Source organism: Eriocheir sinensis, chromosome 9 (genome assembly GCF_024679095.1).
Source record: "Eriocheir sinensis breed Jianghai 21 chromosome 9, ASM2467909v1, whole genome shotgun sequence".
Taxonomy (NCBI): domain Eukaryota; kingdom Metazoa; phylum Arthropoda; class Malacostraca; order Decapoda; family Varunidae; genus Eriocheir; species Eriocheir sinensis.
The window spans coordinates 22469998-22481964 of record NC_066517.1 but is presented as its reverse complement, the minus strand read 5'-3'; the positions used below and the strand labels follow the sequence as shown (position 1 = coordinate 22481964).

At 43.7% G+C, this 11967-nt stretch overlaps 1 long non-coding RNA gene across 2 annotated transcripts; it reads left to right on the top strand.

The window, feature by feature from the left end:
* The first annotated feature begins 4958 nt into the window (after positions 1-4958).
* On the top strand, positions 4959-11452 carry LOC126996162 (uncharacterized). 2 transcript variants are annotated; one of them, XR_007751031.1, is made up of 5 exons: positions 4959-5407; positions 7106-7251; positions 7878-8049; positions 9950-10147; positions 11132-11452. It is a non-coding gene; the product is annotated as an uncharacterized LOC126996162 (long non-coding RNA). The 2 variants fall into 2 exon arrangements; XR_007751030.1 differs by having other exon boundaries at positions 4964-5407; positions 9953-10147.
* The last annotated feature ends 515 nt before the right edge of the window (positions 11453-11967 follow it).

Below are 11967 nucleotides of genomic sequence, written 5' to 3'. Positions count from 1 at the left end.
CGCGACCAGCGTAACGGGAGAGTCACTACCAGTCGGCCAAAGAGGTACCCCCCCCCCCGCTAAGTGGGTTATGGGAGGCTCACCCATCAGGTAACTCAGCATTACACAGATATATGGTATGAAATCCGTCAGTGCATGACGTCACGTCACGGGCGGCCCGGTAATCGGGACTGAGGGAAGCCGACCTTATTGATTGATTGATTGATTGATAGTTTATTGTTGCAAGTAAAACAACAAAGGAGAAGGGAGGAGCATGCCATCCCAACCCCCAGGCAGAACAGTGTGATTATACAACTAAGGATACATGTGTAAGTAGCACCAGGAAACTAAAAAGATACAATGGTAGGGGACAAGTGCTAAAAAAAATAAAGGCCTTGATTTAGTCAAGGGAGCAGACATAAGGGACTGAAAATATGAACTACAATCTAGGGGCAAATGCAGGATACTCACTAAGCACAGCTGAAAGAACATTATTGTTAATGAACCAGCCCACCAGCTTAGGCAGGTCCCAGTGGCCCTGTGGGCGGTAGGCACTAATAGCAGAACATTGCAGGACATAGTGCCCCGCCTATAGCGCCGGTAGGCTTTCTTCAGGGGCAGATGGTCGGCACAAGCCCGTCGTGGCGCAGGCAATAGTTTTATATGCTTGGCTCATGCTGCCCCCCGGAACAACTCATTCTTGATTCACTGGACGGCTTCTTCTAGAGTCCGGGTTGATGGGTGGTCTTCTGTGACCCCTAAAAAAAAAAAAAAAATATATATATATATATATATATATATATATATATATATATATATATATATATATATATATATATATATATATATAAATATATATATATATATATATATATATATGCACGTAGGTAGGTAGGTAAGGTAGGTCACGGCGTTTCTGGATAAACCTTTCACCTTTTCCAAATATGTTTGCTCTGTGTGTCGGTCTATTATTGCCGCTGGCAAACACTGCAAACCTTTATCCTCCATGACTCAGGTCCTTCAACGGACAGGTGGCCGCACCTTCCCTCTCACCGTGACAGGGGAGATATATATACACACTTCCTCTTTCATAAGGGCGCGTCCACACTAGGCCTCACGAGGCGACCCGTCCACCGCCTCACGGCCAGGCAGGTGTGTACCTATGTCCACACTATGTTCCCACGGCTGCCTCTTCTAGCTTCAGCAGTCATGATGTTTGTTTTTATGAGTCCAGCCTCATGCCCCAAAAATGCCCCTCGCCAGAGTTGCGGTGGGACTCGAACCTAGGTACATGTACACGGGACCTCCACGTATACGCACGCTGAAACTGCAGGGTCAGCGACTCTCGGCGGGACTCGAACTGAGGTCCACGGGACCTCCACGTTTATACCCACCCTGACCGCTCAGCTACCGCCTGTAGCGTCTATTACCTTTTTCTCATGGCTGCCTTGTCTCCCTTCTCCCCCATGAGTCTCACCACACAGGCCATCTGCAGGAGCCCCACCGCCTCACGCCGCGCCGTGAAGGGGCACCCTAGCTAGAAAATTCCAAACGGCGGCCTTGAGGCACCGCTCAGACTGCAGCTGGATCGTCAAGAACTATGGACCACTACCAACTGGAACACGACTACAGAACCACGCCTCGCCTTCAGTCTCTTTCCACCATTAGGAACACGATTCCACAAGCACTCCTCACCCTCTTGCAATCGCGTTCCTCCGATAGGAACACGAGAACGTTCGCAGGAGATTCATCCTGCCCCGGGTATAAAAAGCAGGGAAGGAGACAAGACCTTCAGTCCTTCACTTCTCAAGACGCCAAAAAAGAGGGACGTGCCGTGGTTTGTTGTCCTCCTCTGCCCTTTCACGGCAAAGCGTCTGTTCCTTGTGTGTGTGTGTGTGTGTGTAAGCCTGTGTGTTGTGTGATACAGCACCAAGTAGCAGGCCGCCACCCGCTGGGCTCCTCGGGGGACGGCTACCCCCGTTTCGGTTCCCTCACTCCTGCGTTCCTTGCCTATAGACAGTGTTGAGATTCATCACGTCACCTCGGATTTGAACATTCGGTTTTAGGACAATGGAGATGACATGTACAGCATTGCATAGGGCCGAGTCTAGAGCTGGTTGACACAGCCTGACACTATATCTTCTCGTGAGCCTATTGGTGGAATTATATTATTACATACGCGTGTTCCTATTGGTGGACACACTTACACACACACACACACAGATCGACGTACAGGAGGAATTCGCCTTTTTTGGTTTAACTAATATATGTCTTCCTCCTCCTCCTCCTTCTCTTCATCTTCCTCTTCCACTTCTTTTTCCTCCTTTTCCTCTTCCTTTCCTAAATTTCTCTTCTTTTTCTTCCTCCTCCTTCTTCTCTTCCTCTATCTCCCCCTTTTCCTCGTCTTCTTCCTCTCCCTTTTTCTCCTCCTCTTCTTCCTCCGTCTAATCCTCCTCGATCCTGCTTCTCTTCCATTTCGCTTTCCTCTTCATCTCCCCCCTTTAATTTCCTCCTCCTCCTCTTCCTTGATTCTTCTCTCGATCCCTCTTTTTCATCTTTTTTTCCTCCTCCTCCTCTTTCTTATCCACCATCTTCTTTTCCTCTTCCTCTTCCTACTTTCCGTCTCTCCCATCTCTTCTTAATTTTTCGTCCTCCACTTCCGGCCTCTTCATACTCTTCGTCTTTTTCTTCTTCCTGCTTCTTTTTCTCTTCCTTTTCCTACTCCTCCTTTTTCTCGCTTTCTCTTCTCATTATGAAACTATATATTAGATCCCTTGTTAGTGAGTCTGTTACCAATCAGCTTGCCTTGAGGTGTCAGGATGGTAGTCCCTCCAGCATTCACTATGCCCAGGTATCAAGTATCTGCACCCACACTTATGGTAGGCTTAGTGCATCCTATGATCTGGTGGTGATGCGGCTGAGGCTGGGCTACAGATATTACTGGGAGGTCAGTGGGGCTGACCCTGTACCTTGCCGCTTGTGTGCCAGGCCAGGGGATCACACGCTCAAACACAAATCCTGCAATGTTCTGCTATTAGTGCCTGCCGCCCACAGGGCCACTGGGACCTGCCTGAGCTGGTGGGCTGGTTCATTAACAATAATGTTCTTTCAGCTGTGCTTAGTGAGTATCCTGCATTTGCCCCTAGATTGTAGTTCATATGTCCAGTCCCTTATGTCTGCTCCCTTGACTAAATCAAGGCCTTTATTTTTTTTAGCACTTGTCCCCTACCATTGTATCTTTTTAGTTTCCCTGGTGCTACTTACACATGTATCCTTAGTTGTATAATCACACTGTTCTGCCTGGGGGTTGGGATGGCATGCTCCTCCCTTCTCCTTTGTTGTTTTACTTGCAACAATAAACTATCAATCAATCAATCAATATTCTACCACCTCTTTTTCTCCTTCCTTCTCCTCTTTCTCTTATTCCTCCTCCTTCTCCTCTTCGTCTTCCTCCTGACTGACCCGCGCTAACCCATGCAGTGTCCCGTGCCTGAGAAGTGATAGTGCTCCACAGCCAGCAAAAAATATGGGCCCCATATAGGTTTGTGAGTGGGCGGAGTTGGCCCATGTGGGCCCTTTGTGGGCTATATGTGGGCAAATGTTTATAAGCATGGATCTGATGGGCAAATGTACGCTATCCCTCCAACTCCCGGGGCCCACAACACCGCGGCCCGCAAAAAAAAAAAAAAAAAAAAAAACACTAACTTTTAAAAAATCGGTAGCAGCGTTTCTATCAATTTGTGATGCTTATATATGGGGTTCAAAATGCATAGAATAATGAGATCTAACCCATGGTTAGGGTGAGACGTACCACAGTGAAATGGGCAACTCTCTGAACATATACCCCATTTTATTAGTCATCGGCGCGTGGCTTTAGACCACCCACATGCTGTCCTAAAGACCACATATATCAACTCCAGATTCTCTAAATGAGGATAAAAAAAATTAGCTGCGGGGAGATAGAATGTGCCGACTAAGAAACACACCAGGTCCCACAAAAAAAACATCAGGCCCCACAAAAAACACACCAGGCCCCACAAAAAACACATCAGGCCCCACAAAAAAAAACACCAGGCCAAGTGGAACCAAGAGGAGAAGCCCACTCACTCGATCCGGAGGCGGTGGCTGAACGGACAGAGAGATGGCCTCGCGTTCAGGAGGATGCGAGTTCAATCCCCGACCGGTACGTGCCACCAAGCTGGGATTTTTCAGCCGCCGCCGAGTGGCTTAAAACTACCCACATGCTGTCCAGAAGACCACCTATCAACCCGGACTCTAGATTCTAGGATCAATGATAAGCTCCGGGAGGGCAGCATGAGCCAATGCAAGATGGCGCCACTATAAACACTCGCCTGCGCCAGAACGGGCTGGGCCGACCATCAGGCCCCACCGGGAAGAAGCCTTGGACCGACCATCAGGAATCCAGGATCCACCGGGAAGAAGCCTACCGGCGTAATAGGCCAAGATGTAAAAAAAAAATTAATAATAAATAAATATAATAACGCGTTATGTTGCCACGGGAAAAATGCACATGTTCAGCAGCGACGACCTTGGCCCATCACAACCCAGCATCAGCAGAGCCATCACCCAGACCATTGACGCCCTTGCAAGCGTAAACATTCTCAAGCAGTTTATCAGTTTCCCCACCACCCAAGACGTACGTTACTGAGGCGAACAAGGCAGACTTCCTCAACATTGCAAATTTTCCCGGGGTTTACACACTTTTCAACGGGAATACGTTTCAGCGCATTTTCTCAAAACGAATTCCTATTTTACTATGTCTAACTTCCCCAAAAGTCGTAATATGAGGTCAAAATAATTTAGATCAAAGAGAATAATGTCAAGAATATATTCAGAGCCCCTGAGAAAGGTCATTGCCAAGACTTACTGTGTTCTCATGGAGTGTATTTTGTGTTGTTGGCACATCTGCCTGATAAATTTGCTGATCTTGATCTTGATGTCACAGGTGGCTCGGGATTTCTCCCCAGCCAGGCCTTTGTATCGGCAGCTCCTGCGAAAAGAAAACAAAACAGGATGAAAAGATGATAGTTCCTGCTGCCCACAGATCCCTTGTTGGAGTTCAAATGACATCCTTGTGTACATCAGTTTATTGCCTTTTGTTGAAAGTAATTTCTTGGCTTCAAGTCCTTGAAAGTCACGTACACTTGAACAGAGACGTCTTCTATTTATATCTCTTGTTGAGGTGGAAGTGTGGCACCAACGCACGTGCACCGCCGCACCGATGTAAACACACCCACCTCTGGGTTGGCCTGCCCAGCCCAGCACCAGTGTTTTGAAAAAAAATTGAAGGCCGTGGTTCCCCCATGTCCTAACCAGCCCCCAAAAACACTGAAGAAGAAGCAGTGCACATCTTCATATTGCCCAGCTATACACGTTCAGACACCAATACCCCTCCAGATTATATCAGGTATGTTTATCTCACTCTAATCTCACTCACTAACATCGATTCCATGTAAAATTTTCGAACACATAATACACAAACACATAATGAATCACCTTGACACAAACAACATCCTTACTGACTCGCATCACGGCTTTCGACCTAAACGCTCATGTGAATCGCAACTCATTACTACATATCACGACATGACGAGGCTACTTGACCGACGTGACATTAAACAAGTTGAAACTATTGTTTTAGATTTTGCCAAAGCCTTCGACAAAGTTCCACACAAAAGACTGACATTAAAATTGAAATACTACGGTATATATTTCAGGACCTATTCTTCACTGGATCACTGCATTTCTTACTAACCGGACTCAATGTGTTCTTCTTGACGGATCTTCATCTGACACTGTCCCTGTTTCTTCAGGTGTCCCACAAGGCACCATTCTAGGCCCCCTTCTTTTCCTCCTGTACATTAACGATCTTCCACTGTCAATGCCTAACTCTTCCACTAGACTATTTGCCGACGATAGTTTACTGTTTAGAACAGTAAAGACTAGTGACGACTGCAGACTACTACAAAACGACTTGGACGCCCTCGAGCGGTGGGAGCGCACCTGGCAGATTCACTTCCAACCAGACAAATGCAAACTATTAAGATTCACCAGAGCGCACAACCTCATCCATCACACTTACACTCTCCACAATTCAGATTTAGAATCAGTTCACACACACAAGTACCTTGGTATCCATCTCTCAACTAACTTGAAATTCAACACTCACATAGACCATATCAGTGCCACAGCCAACAGAACGCTGGGGTTCCTGAGGAGGAATTTACATAACTGCACACCTGACATTAAACACATAGCTTATGACACACTTGTGAGACCAACACTCCATGGTGTGGGATCCTTACACACACAGAAACATTGATATGTTAGAAGAAATCAACACCAAGGCAGCTAGGTTCATTACAAACAATTACACTCGAACGCCTGGCATCACAACACGGATCAAACAACAGATAAACATGGAACCTCTTCACATACGCAGACAAGCACACAGACTTACACTTATGTACAAGATCACAAACACTCATATTGACATTGACCCACAAACATACCTACACAATGTAAACACTCAATGTACTCATAACACACACATCCATAAATACCAAACATATCACACTAACACTGACGCATACAAGCACCATATGTGACTGGAACAACTTCCCTCATCAGATTTTAGACTGCGATACAATAGACTCATTCAGAAAACAAATACACAATCACTTGTCACCACAACACACCAACACTTAACAATTACACTTGATTCACTTCCCTCCCCTGCACACCCGGCTCCCCCGTCCCCCCAACAGCCAACAAATATGCGTGTTATGCACCTGTATGGGTGCCCTGCGCATCATATATCCAGATCCAGATCCAGATATCGTTTCCTATCAGGCATGTTACTACATTTCATATAGGATTCTGGTATTATTAATTGATAAACCTAAGGACTGTGTATGCATAATAAACTTCATTTGAAGCCGGTATGTATACAAATGTTTATCAACAAGTGGTTATTAAGTATTATGTCCATATACTTGTAAAATTTTCAAGTAACCACGCACTCGATCCTTACAAAATCACCCGTTGAATCATTGTAATTGAATATACATAACGTAACAGTATTTTCCAATTGTATTACCTGCAGAATGTGTCCTATGGGGCAGGATGAAGCCCTGGTCCACATAGTGGGGCAGTACCCCTGGCTCTATGACAAGAGCAATGAGAATTACAAAGATCAGGCCATGAAACGCAATTCATGGCGTGAAGTAGCCACGAGAGTAAACATGAATGGTATGTGTATTATTCTTATTAAGGATGAAATTGTGAAACAGCTATTCTTTATTTTAGTATATATATATATATATATATATATATATATATATATATATATATATATATATATATATATATATATATATATATATATATATATATATATATATATATATATATATATATATATATATATATATATATATATATATATATATATATATATATATATATATATATATATATATATATATATATATATATATATATATATATATATAGGATATATAGGATACAGTACAGTTGTTTGACAGGGATAGAACTGATAGAGGCTAATGTGTAGAGTAGAGGGGATTGTCGAAATAAGAGCAGAGCAGGAGATCCTGAAATGGTATATGGTCACAGGAAGAGAGTGAGTGAAATGAGAGTGGGGAGGTGCACGGGTGTTAAAAAGTCTTAGGTTGGAGAGGATAGAAGGAAGTTAGAGCTCTAAAGAGTTAATTAGATAGTGGAGAGGTGAAATGTGGAAATGGAATAGTGGGAACCCATAAGTGTTACCAGTAAGGCATGAAAACAAGGTGTGTACTTATGCCTCGGCTAACAAATTAGTACATTAACACCCCATATTTTTGTTTTCATTACAGAGGAGCAGTGCAGGAAACGCTGGCAGTGCCTTCGAGACCGCTATGTGCGTACGAGGAGGGTTAATGAGAGGCCACTCCCCAGTGGGTCCGGGGCAGAAGCTGTGCCCAAAAAGAAATGGGAATTGTACCCATTATTGGATTCCCTGCTGCACCGCGTTGTAGATCATTGCTCGTAAGTGTTGTAAACATTTTTAGAGGTGCGTGCCGAGTCAGCGCCCTAGCTTGTAGCAGCAGTCTAAGTAAATAGAGGCCATAAAAGGGTCACACTTAGGACACAAAATGGCTATAATGTTATACTGCTCTTTTGAGTAGACCCTCCTCTCTATAGAGCTGCCTTTCACATAATGTAGTGTGTTTCAGAGGCGATTGTTGAAGGCACTAAGATATCAATGACCAGGTTGTCATTTGTCATAAACACTGCTGTTGTGTTTCATTCAATTCATATATCTTTGCCGTTTACCGTTGATGAGGTTTCAGACCCTGCTCCACTGCTGGTGCAGCGCTCTATGAAGGCCGTCAACGATTGCACTGTTAGCCTCAATAATAATCCTCGATGCACTTATTCTCAAACATTGTAATGAGTGAGTGTCTTAGTTGCTTTCACAAATAATATCACAAATATCCATTTGTTCAGTTTTCAGCCTGATCTTTTCATTATAGTATCACACTTAAATAGCCAAAGATTACTTCCAACTCACTAAACATTTATCACACACAGTTTATTTTTTAGTACAAGCAGTAATTAATAGCCATGATCGGTTATGTTACAAATTCTCTCAATTTCAGTCTGGAGAACTACACAACACTGGTCATTCGCTGAGTGGTTGATTTCAGGCTTCTTGTACCTCACACAATTTATGCATTTCTCAGCCTTTGATTTATGATCACTAGTGCATTTGAAACATCTTGTGGCTTCTCCATTGCTCTTAGCAGTACAGTTGGCCTCAAGATGGCCATATCTCTGACAATGATAGCATATAATTGCATGGTATCTGTCTCTCACTGTGTATATTCCCTATTCTAATTTTAACCCCTTCACTCCGGCGACGCCGACGTCAGCGTCCGACGGCGTCACCGTATGGAAAGGGTTAGTCCTCTTCTAAACCTCTTTAGAAGAAATGGAAGAGGATTAAGAGGGATTGAGAGGTTTAAAAGAGGATTAATCCTTTTCCATTTTCTCTTGACCCTTTCCATACTGTGACGCCGGCATCTGCATTACGGATGGAAAGGGTTAACTTGTCGTGATTTTTGTGAATCAGCTCTCTCACAGTTGGGTCATACCTCAAAATGTAGTGCATTGTACCGCCAGCTGCAGGCTTACTATAAATCAGCTTAATCTTATTCTCACCACCCTCAGTTGTGTGTAAGAACTCATTGCAGTCTAAGATGGTGTCCCTTATTTTTCCTTGGTCTCCTCTTTATGCACATTGCATTTCATTATCTTTGGTTTCATCTTTCCAACACTTTTGGTACTAATTTGCTCAACACTCCAGTTTTTGAGCTGCTTCATTCCTATGTTCTCATCATCAAAGTTCATTACAATATTACCCCCATTAGTGAATCTTGAATCAGTAATCTGAATGCCTTCTTAATGCCTGGGAAACTTTACTTTTCAACTCAGTAGCCTTTTTATCTTGTTCAGAGGCCCTAACAGTAAGTAGATTTTTCTTTACTTTCCTCCTGCGCTTGGTGACCTCAGCCCAGCTTGCCCCTGCTGAATCAGCATAATCGGCGCTCTGCAACACCTCAGCATCCTCCCCCAGCTCTTCTCTCACTCTCACGGCTTGAGATTCAACTTCTTCCTTTACCCCTGATATTTCCTTAGATAATTCCTGCTTAAATTCTTCAAATTTTTCCATGATGCCAGTAGCAATAGATGCTCGAGTCAGGCACGGCGTACGAATCCAGTTGATCTTGTGTAGGTTCTCATGCTTGATTCCACCCAGGGAAGCACATTTTATATGGCACCATTTAGGACACAAACAACATACGATCCATTTTGATGCTTAGCCTGTAAAGTCTTCTCAGACATAACACCAATCTCTCACATCCCTAATCTTAATTGTGTCTAGCAGCCATCATCAACACTGCGAATCCCGCACGGAGCCCACGCAGCATGCGCCTTGTTGCTGTCACAGTTCAACACTCACAGGGGGTAACAGTTTCCAACTGGGGGCAGCGAGGTCACAACACATAGAAACTTCATCATCTTCACCATCACCCATCAGCACACCATCCTCAACACCGGACCTCCTAGATCCCACAGAGATGTGAGTATAGCATGTTCATTTTTTTATTCACCACTAAATATACAGTCGTCCCTCAAATTGTATGGTTTCCAATAGTACGGTTTCGGTTTTATACGGATTGTCATAGATTTTTTTTAGGATTTAAAAATTTCCCACTCGTCGCACCAAGTAGCCATGGCGTGAGTGGCAACACTCACCCCTCAGTCCGTGTGTGTGCACAACATCAGGAACACTGTTCTGCCAGATTGAAACCTATGCGCTTTCCCTAAGTCAATGTGTGTGCACAGCCTCAGCTACGCTTCTCCATTATCACATAACATGAACATGGACCCAAGAGACAAGCTAAAACACCTGCTGAAAGCACCCCAAAGTGTTTGAAAAAGCTGTTCACTTTTCAGAAGAATTCAGATTTAGGAGAAGTTATGTTTTACTGATATTTTCTTGCAAATTGCTCCACTGAGCTTGGTGGCTGCATACCTCCACTCCTCTCCGCAGTCCTGCTGCATCCAACTTTTGACTCAAGCTCATCTCCATCCTATCCAAATCCCTGATGCTAGAGTTATCACACATCTGGATTCCTTCATCTCATTCACTGGCATAGTCTAGAATGACCTTCCTGTATTTACCCATGCCTATGACCTCAACACTTGCTGTGTACATCAAATAGTATTTGTAGTTTGTACCCCCTTTTTTCGGCAATGTTCGCATATTATTCATTCATAGGTATCTGCTGTAGGGTTTGTTTTGACGTATTAGGTGATGAAAATGTATTAGTGAGGTTTCTAAAGTATGCCAGGTATGTAAGTTTACCTAACAGTTTCATATCCTATTCCTGAAAATGTTTTTGAAGGGTCTATCCAGGTAACCAACATTACTTGGTATCAGGCAACCCTCCTCTACATTTTAGCAACTTAAAGGCTGGATTGCAGTAGGATTGGTGTGCCATGTGTGCACCTTTGCAATATTTTTTCCTGTTCATTTTTATGTGTTTGCTCTCTTTGCCAGATTAATGATCGAAGAAGATAGTGGGTCAGGACCGACTGCCCTGTCATCTGCGGTGTCCGGTGCCGGGGAGAAACAAACGCATAAAGTATTGTCAGCACGCAAGAAGATGCATTTGGAGCCCCAGCCCTGGCAAGTGGACCTTGTGAAGGCACTCTCTGTGAACAAACAGGAGGTGCCCGGACCAGCACAAGCCGCTGGACAATACCTAACAAGTGCCCTGCTCAGCATCCAAGACCCCACTGAAATGGCACAAGCTGTGACAGAAATAATTGCATTTATAAATGAAAAGGTTTATAAAACAAAAGCGAAAGTGTAAATGGATGTATATCGTTTTATTATTGTATCCTAAAGCTCAAGTTGAGCTTCATATTTTAGATAACTGTACTTAGTTCTCTATTTAAGTCACTCCTCTACACATGACTCATACTGTCTGCCAGCAGCACCTTTATCACCTGCAAAATGATAATCCACCACAGTTGTTCCTTTGTTTATTAATTCTTCGTGGATTACTTATTTGTCCTCCACTACTACTGTACGTTCATTCATTCACTCAAAATTAATATTTCAAAAATATCGCTGAAGTCAATAAAAACTTTAAGATAAAGGAGGGAACACAAATATTTCAATCTTGAAAATATTACTAGATTTTACAGAATACACGAGATCATTACATGTGAGTCAACAATTACTTGCGTGAGAGTTTAGGTGTTCGTGTGGGTGTACAGGGGTGTGTGATGTCACCATGGCTTTCTAACACGCACATGGACAGTTGTATGCGAGAAATGAAAACCAGAGTGGGGTAGTTAGGTCCAAGGCTGAAAGTGAGAGGTACAGTA